This window comes from Salvelinus sp. IW2-2015, linkage group LG5, assembly GCF_002910315.2.
Source record: "Salvelinus sp. IW2-2015 linkage group LG5, ASM291031v2, whole genome shotgun sequence".
NCBI lineage: Eukaryota > Metazoa > Chordata > Actinopteri > Salmoniformes > Salmonidae > Salvelinus > Salvelinus sp. IW2-2015.
Window position 1 is genome coordinate 9,551,135 of NC_036844.1, and position 7,154 is coordinate 9,558,288.

General features: G+C 45.7%; 1 pseudogene; it reads right to left on the minus strand.

Annotated features, from left to right (window-relative positions):
• Positions 1-5,704: 5,704 nt before the first annotated feature.
• Positions 5,705-7,154, minus strand: part of LOC111963876 (DNA-directed RNA polymerase II subunit RPB1-like) — a 9,381-nt pseudogene continuing 7,931 nt past the window's right edge.

A 7,154-nucleotide genomic window follows, 5' to 3' on the forward strand; every position in this document is an offset into this window, starting at 1 on the left:
TCCCACAACATTAGAGAACGTTCCCTTAAGAGTCGCGTTAGGTCATTTACTAATGTTTTCATGTAAATTTTATGTTTCTAAGATATTGTTCCCGTAATGTCAAATATAACCTACCCAGAACGTGGTTACCATGTTCTCAGAACATAAGATATTAATGTTCTAGACATGTTAAATTAGAACGTTGCAAGATCATTGAAATGTCTAGTTTTCTGTGGGTTAGGAGAATATTCCATCAACGTCCCACCAAGCATACACAGAACATGGCAACCATGTTCTCAAAACATTAGATATTAATGTTCCAGACATGTTTCGTGAGAATGTCGCAAGTGTATTCAGGTGTGTTTGCCGCGTCCACTAATTGGCCACACCTGATCTTAATGAGTCCTTTGAAATATGGTATGATTGAATATACTAAACATGATTTGAATCTCACTGACGCCATGCAACAATATAAAATAAATGTGTTTGCATTAATGCCCAAGCAAATACATTTCCATTGTCCTATCTGTGCTTGGAGTTCGAAACGGGTAAACTAAGCTAATAAGAGTTATTAAAAGTCTTATTGGAACATGTTCTCAGAACGTTATTTAATTACCTTCAAATAGGAATGTCAATAAAACCTCAGAGGAAAACTTTCAGGGAACCATAGAAAAACATTCTCTGAACCGCCCTGCAACCTAAAAATGTAAGTTCCCTAATGTTCTCAGAATGTAAATTTTACGGTAACAGTCTGGAAACGTATGGCTTCGTTCTCAGAACCAATGGGRAACCAAAATCCTATGTTCCCACAACTTCCAAGGATTTAAATGTGCTACCTGGGGTGTGTGGGCGTATTTGAATACTGTACCTGAAGGGGTTGTATAGGGCGATGATGTTGTTGGGTATCTTGCCCCAGTTCGGCCCAATGCCGACAGCAGCACGAGAGCGTTAAGAAGAATGGAAATCATCTTCTCGAGCCAGACGCAGTGTGAGGAGTATTAGAGAAGTAAAATCCTACGAGTGAGAACGGCTCCAACAGCATATATGTAGGCCAATGGGTTTCATTTCCCACTTACTGAAGAGTTTCAGTTCTGCAGAAATGTCACGCTAATAGTATATTTTAGGCTGGCTGAATTGGCCCCATAGTCATACAGTAACAATACAGTAGGCTAATAGGGCTAACTGTCACGCCCTGACCTGTTTCACCTGTCCTTGTTATTGTCTCCACCCGCTCCAGGTGTCGCTTGTTTTCCCCAGTGTATTTATCCCTGTGTTTCCTGTCTCTCTGTGCCAGTTCGTCTTTTATTTCCATGTCAACCAGTGTGTTTTTCCTGTGCGCCTGCCTTCTCTATTTTATTTTTGCTAGTCCTCCCGGTTTTGACCCTTGCCTGTTTTTGGACTGAACTGGTTTTGACATTTTGCCTGTCCACGACCATTCTCTTGCCTACCCCCTTTTAGTTCAATGAACATCTAAGACTCCAACCATCTGCCTCCAGCGTACTGTAGTGGGCTAACCTCGTATCCAGGCTGGTGGATGAGACTTGTAGCTATTATCCTGTTGGAATGATTATGTCAAGCAGGAGGGACAGATGCATTTTCAAGTCAAACACACCTCAAAACCTTCCTGCCTGCCTGGGCTGTTGCTGTTCTCCAGGCTATACATAGAAACCATACACAACGTGTTATTACGGGACTGTCATGGAACTGCAAGAACTGGGAAGTGGTTTTAATGGTTTAACATGTTTGAKTCTCTATGGCCGTCAGTTTTTAGGGTTATTGCATTGAATGTTAATTGATTTCCATTTTGATATAAAGTGTGTGATCTGTTCAGATAATTGTAAATTGTGAATGCCACAGCAATACATAACCTCTGATCTAAATTTGAATATGGCAGTTGGAGGAACACACAAACACTCACCCACGCACACAAACAGGCACGCACACACACACACAGACACACACATATTAGTGTACCCTGCGCACGCAACCCATGTGGAATTCCTAGTCTCCGGCAGCGCTTGGAACTTCTGATCTGCGGTCGTTAAGGCTGAGTTCATCTCATCATGCAGTGCATACGGAAAGTATTCAGACCTCTTGACTTTTTCCACATTTTGTTACTTTACAACCTTATTCTAAAYTGGATTAAATAGTTTTTTTCCTGCTCATCAATCTACACACAATACCCCATAATGAGAAAGGATAAACAGTGTTTTCGATTTTTTTGCAAATGTATTGAAAATAGACAACTGAAATATCACATTTACATAAGTATTCAGACCCTTTACTCAGTACTTTGTTGAAGCAACTTTGGCAGCGATTACATCCTCAAGTATTGGGTATGATGCTACAAGCTTGGCACACCTGTATTTGGCACACCATTCTTCTCTGCAGATCCTATCAAGCTCTGTCAGGTTGGATGGGGAGCGTCGCTCCACAGCTATTTTCAGATCTCTCCAGAGATGTTAGAACAGGTTCAAGCCTGGGCTCTGGCTGGGCCACTCAAGGACATTCAAAGACTGGTCCCAAAGCCACTGCTGCGTTGTCTTGGCTGTGTGCTTAGGGTCGTTGTCCTGTTGGAAGGTGAACAGTTGCCCCAGTCTGAGGTCCCTAGTGCTCTGGAGCAAGTTTTCATCAAGGATCTCTCTGTACTTTGCTCTGTTCATCTTTCCCTCGATCCTGACTAGTCTCCCAGTTCCTGCTGCTTAAAAACATCCCCACAGCATGATGCTGCCAAAACCATGCTTCACTGTAGAGATGGTGCCAGATTTTCTCCAGACGTGATCCTTGGAATTCAGGCCAAAGAGTTCAATCTTGGTTTCATCAGACCAGAGAATCTTGTTTCTCATGGTCAGAGTCCTTTAGGAAAGGCACTTTGGCAAACTCCAAGCGGGCTGTCATGTGCCTTTTACTGAGGAGTGGCTTCCGGCTGGCCACTCTGCCATAAAAGCCGGATTGCTGGATTGCTGCAGAGATGGTTGTTCTTCTGGAAGGTTCTCCCATCTCCACAGAGGAACTCTGGAGCTGTGTCAGAGTGTCCACCGTGTTCTTGGTTACTTCCCTGACCAAGTACCTTCTCCCTTGATTGTGGTTCCGAACTTCTTCAATTTAAGAATGATGGAGGCCATTGTGTTCTTGGGGACATTCAATGCTGCAGAATGTTTTGGTACCCTTCCCCAGATCTGTGCCTCGACACAATCCTGTCTCAGAGCTCTATGGACAATTCCTTCGACCTCATGGCTTGACACCTTGATAAGCTAATTTCCTGATGATGGATCACCACTCATCGTACTGAGCGACTTTAACCTCCCGATGCCTGACTTGAATGAATTTCTTTCCACCTCATTCTTTTCACTTCTTTTCACTTCTTTTCTCTTTTGACCTCACCCTTTCCGAGTCCCCTCCCACTCACAAGGCAGGCAATACGCTTGACCTCATCGCCTACTAATCTAACTGCAACCCCCCTCCATGTCTCTAATCCTTACTTTGATTAATTTCTCACCATCTCTCCTTCAATCCTACCCTCTTAGACCCTACCCAGATGGTCATGCGCTTCCGCAATCTTCGCTCTCTCCCACTACTCTCTCCTCTTCTATCCTCTCCTCTCCTTCTTCTGCTAAATCCTTCTCCCTCCTGTCTCCTGCCTATGCCTCTTCTGCATCCTTTGACTCTCACCATTCCCGTTCCTCCCAGCCGGCACAAACTTCCCCTCCCGCTCCATGTCTCAGTGACTCACTGCGTGCTAACAGAGCATGGCTGTTGAAATGGAGTGGAAATGGAGGAAAACTAAACTTCCGGAGGACCTATCATCCTTCCACTCACTCCTCTCTACCTTCTCTTCCTCTGTATCTGCTGCTAAAGCCACTTCCTATCACTCTAAATTTCAAGCTTCTGCCAACCCTGGGAAACTCTTCTCCACTTTCTACTCGCTCCTAAATCCTCCACCTCCTCCCCTTCTCTCCTCCCTTTCTGTGGACGACTTTGTCAACCACTTTGGACAAATGGTTGACAACATCTGCTCCTCGTTCACTCATCCTACTGAGCCCACAGATCCCACTAATACAAAACTACCCTACGCCTTGACTCCTTTCTCCCTGTCTTTCCAGATGAAATCCTGTGACTAGTGATGTCTGGCCGACCAACAACCTCCTATCTACCACTTCCTTCTCTCCGTCTTCCCTTATCAACTCATCCCTGACCACTAACTGTGTCCCCTCTGACTTCAACATGGCCAGAGTCCCTCCCCTCCTCAAGAAACCAACACTCGACTCCTCTGACATTAAAAACTACAGACTGGTGTCCCTTCTTTCTTTTCTTTCCAAAACACTTGAGCATGCCGTCTCTGACCAACTCTCTCGATTTCTCTTTCAGAACAATCTACTTGATCCTAACCAGTCAGGCTTCAAGAAAGCTCATTCAACTGAGACCGCTCTCCTCTGTGTCAAATAGGCTCTCCGCTCTGCCAAAGCTGCCTCTCTCTCCTCTGGCAGACATCTCAGCTTGGATGTCGGCCCACCACCTCAAGCTCAATCTCGACAAAACGGAGCTGCTCTGCTTCCCGGGGAAGGCCTGCCCGCTCCAAGACCGCTCCATCACACTTGACAACTCCATGGTGTCCCCCTCCCAGGGTGCAAAGAACCTTGGCACAACACTGGTCAACATGCTGTCTTTCTCTGCAAACATCAAAGCAGTGACTCGCTCCTGCAGGGTCATGCTCTACAACATTCATATGGAATGAATTTATTCTCACACAGGAAATGGTCGCTACATCTTCAAAACCCTGGTGCTGTTATGCTGGTGAATGAGGACCCAAAAGCGACTTAATAGAAACAGAGTCTTTATTCCAGTCTAAAACAAACAATGATACTCCTGGATAATATCATAGGTAAATCCAAAACAGGAAACTGAAATCCTCTCGTCAGTAGAGAGGAACGACTGGAGACGCGACCACRGACTGCAGGTCGCTWCAGGAAGGCACAGGCCGTAGCTGACATAGACACCTGCTCACACGCAGCATCTGAAGAAGGCAARAACACGACAGGGCGGAACAAGGACACAGAACAGCAAACATCAAACAAGAATCCGACAAGGACAGAAGCGGAAAACAGAGGGAGAAATAGGGACTCTAATCAGAGGGCAAAATAGGGGACAGGTGTGAAAGAGTAAATGAGGTAGTTAGGAGAATGAGAAACAGCTGGGAGCAGGAACGGAACGATAGAGAGAGAGAGCGAGAGAGGGAGAGAGGGAGGGGGAGAGAGAGGGATAGAAAGAGGGAAAGAACCTAATAAGACCAGCAGAGGGAAGCACAGGGACAAGACATGATGATCAAAGACAAAACATGACAGGTGCTTGCCAACGGAGCAGCAAGGGGAACTGACACTCTTTATCTACAGGCTATGCTCAAACCTCAGGTACCAACCCAAGCAATCGGTTCTGCCACCTGTGTTCTCTTGGCCCTCCCACCCCTACGGGAGGGCATCTCCTGCTCAGCCCAGTCCAAGCTATTCTCTGTTCTGCCGTCCCAATGGTGGAACAAGCTTCCTCCTAAAGTCATACAGCTGAGTGCTCCGTAACATATTTTTATGTTAGATAGTGATGATGCTGTTTTGACATGGTAACATTTTAGTATTAACCTTACCAAAAGGCAAGTTTCGAAGACCGAGGTTAAGCCCTATTCCAATAAACATAACACACAAATGTTTCTCACCAATGACTTTTAATTTGCCACATGCTTCATTTTAACAATCTTTTAAAACATCTTGCAATCATTCAAATGATTTAACAATAAACGAAATCCTTTAACAATCATTTAAAGCTGCAGTATGTAACTTAAGTTACTTGTGGTCATCCAATGTGATGCAACAGTAACAATATTGTGCTTCTAGCCTGCCTGAGAACTGCTGTATTCATTGGTTTTCATTTTCCCTGTTGGGTCGGATTTCCCCGGCAGGTTATGTGCTGAGCATAAAGTTGTGATGTGTTTTCCGTCAGGGAGGAGGTGTTGCTACAGCTCTAACGGTTAGCACTATCATAGCTAGCTAGGTGAGCTCACGTCCACACTTGGCTAGCGGAGATACTTAGCTGACAGACATGGAAGACGCAAGGGGCAAACGACCTGATCATCAGCCAGAGTAGGACTTCATTTGACCCTGGGGACCATCAGGGCAGACATGGGAAATCACAGAATCAGAATTTGAGCAGACATTCATCCAGAGTGAATCACAAGTAAGGAGCATCGCTGGGTCATACATGAAGATGGGACATACTGTACATCTTCTAATCTAAAGTAAGTGTTAGTGGCAATCACTACTCTCCCCTACGGCCGTGTTCTCGCTATCTGCTCTGCCCTCGCTCTCTTCTTCCATTCACATTTCCTCATTTTCTTCCTTCTCATTGGTCTTGGGAGCTGGCGCTGGCCTCTGATAGGCTGATGGTCAGAGTTGTAGGTGTTTCTCTCCAGGAGAACCTCACCATTGGTGGAGTAGATGGCCTTGGACCAGGTCAGCACATTACCAGGGGTGTAGGACCAGTAGGACTGCAACCCAGACATGTAGGACATTATCCATCTTGGGGAGAGGACTCTGTCCCACACTTCCACGTCAGTTACCTGACCCTCAAACTTATACACTTTCAAGACAGGAGGCCCATTGGTCACCTACACACACACACACGCAAAGAAATACAAAGAAAAATATTGCATAATTAGAATACATATCAACTAAAGAAAAACGATAATCTACATTATGCTGAATTACTTCATGAGACTCAGGAGTTTATTGACAACTTTTGAGAGATACTGAAACAATCTCAAGTCATGTTGAGAGGCACTGGGTCAGCAGCGGTGCCTCACCTATCCGCCCCACTCCTCTCCCACATTCTCTCCTCTTACCTGGCCAAACACCCTCTTCCTGACGCTGACAGTCCCGCCTCTCCACACCTGGGCCAGGCCTGTCTTTTTCTCCCAGGTAACACACAGGCTGGTCCAGGGGTATGGCTCTGTGACGCCCATGAGCACCTTATAGGAGCGAAAGTCCTGGGAGGAGGAATAGATGGAGAGGTGGTCCATCCCATAATACCTTTTCAGTAAAAGGTTCCAGTAGTTCCCCTGAGTGAGGCTGAAGAGAGTCAAGTCTTTTCCCTCCTCGGCCATGTAACGCAGACACACAGTCAGAGCAGAG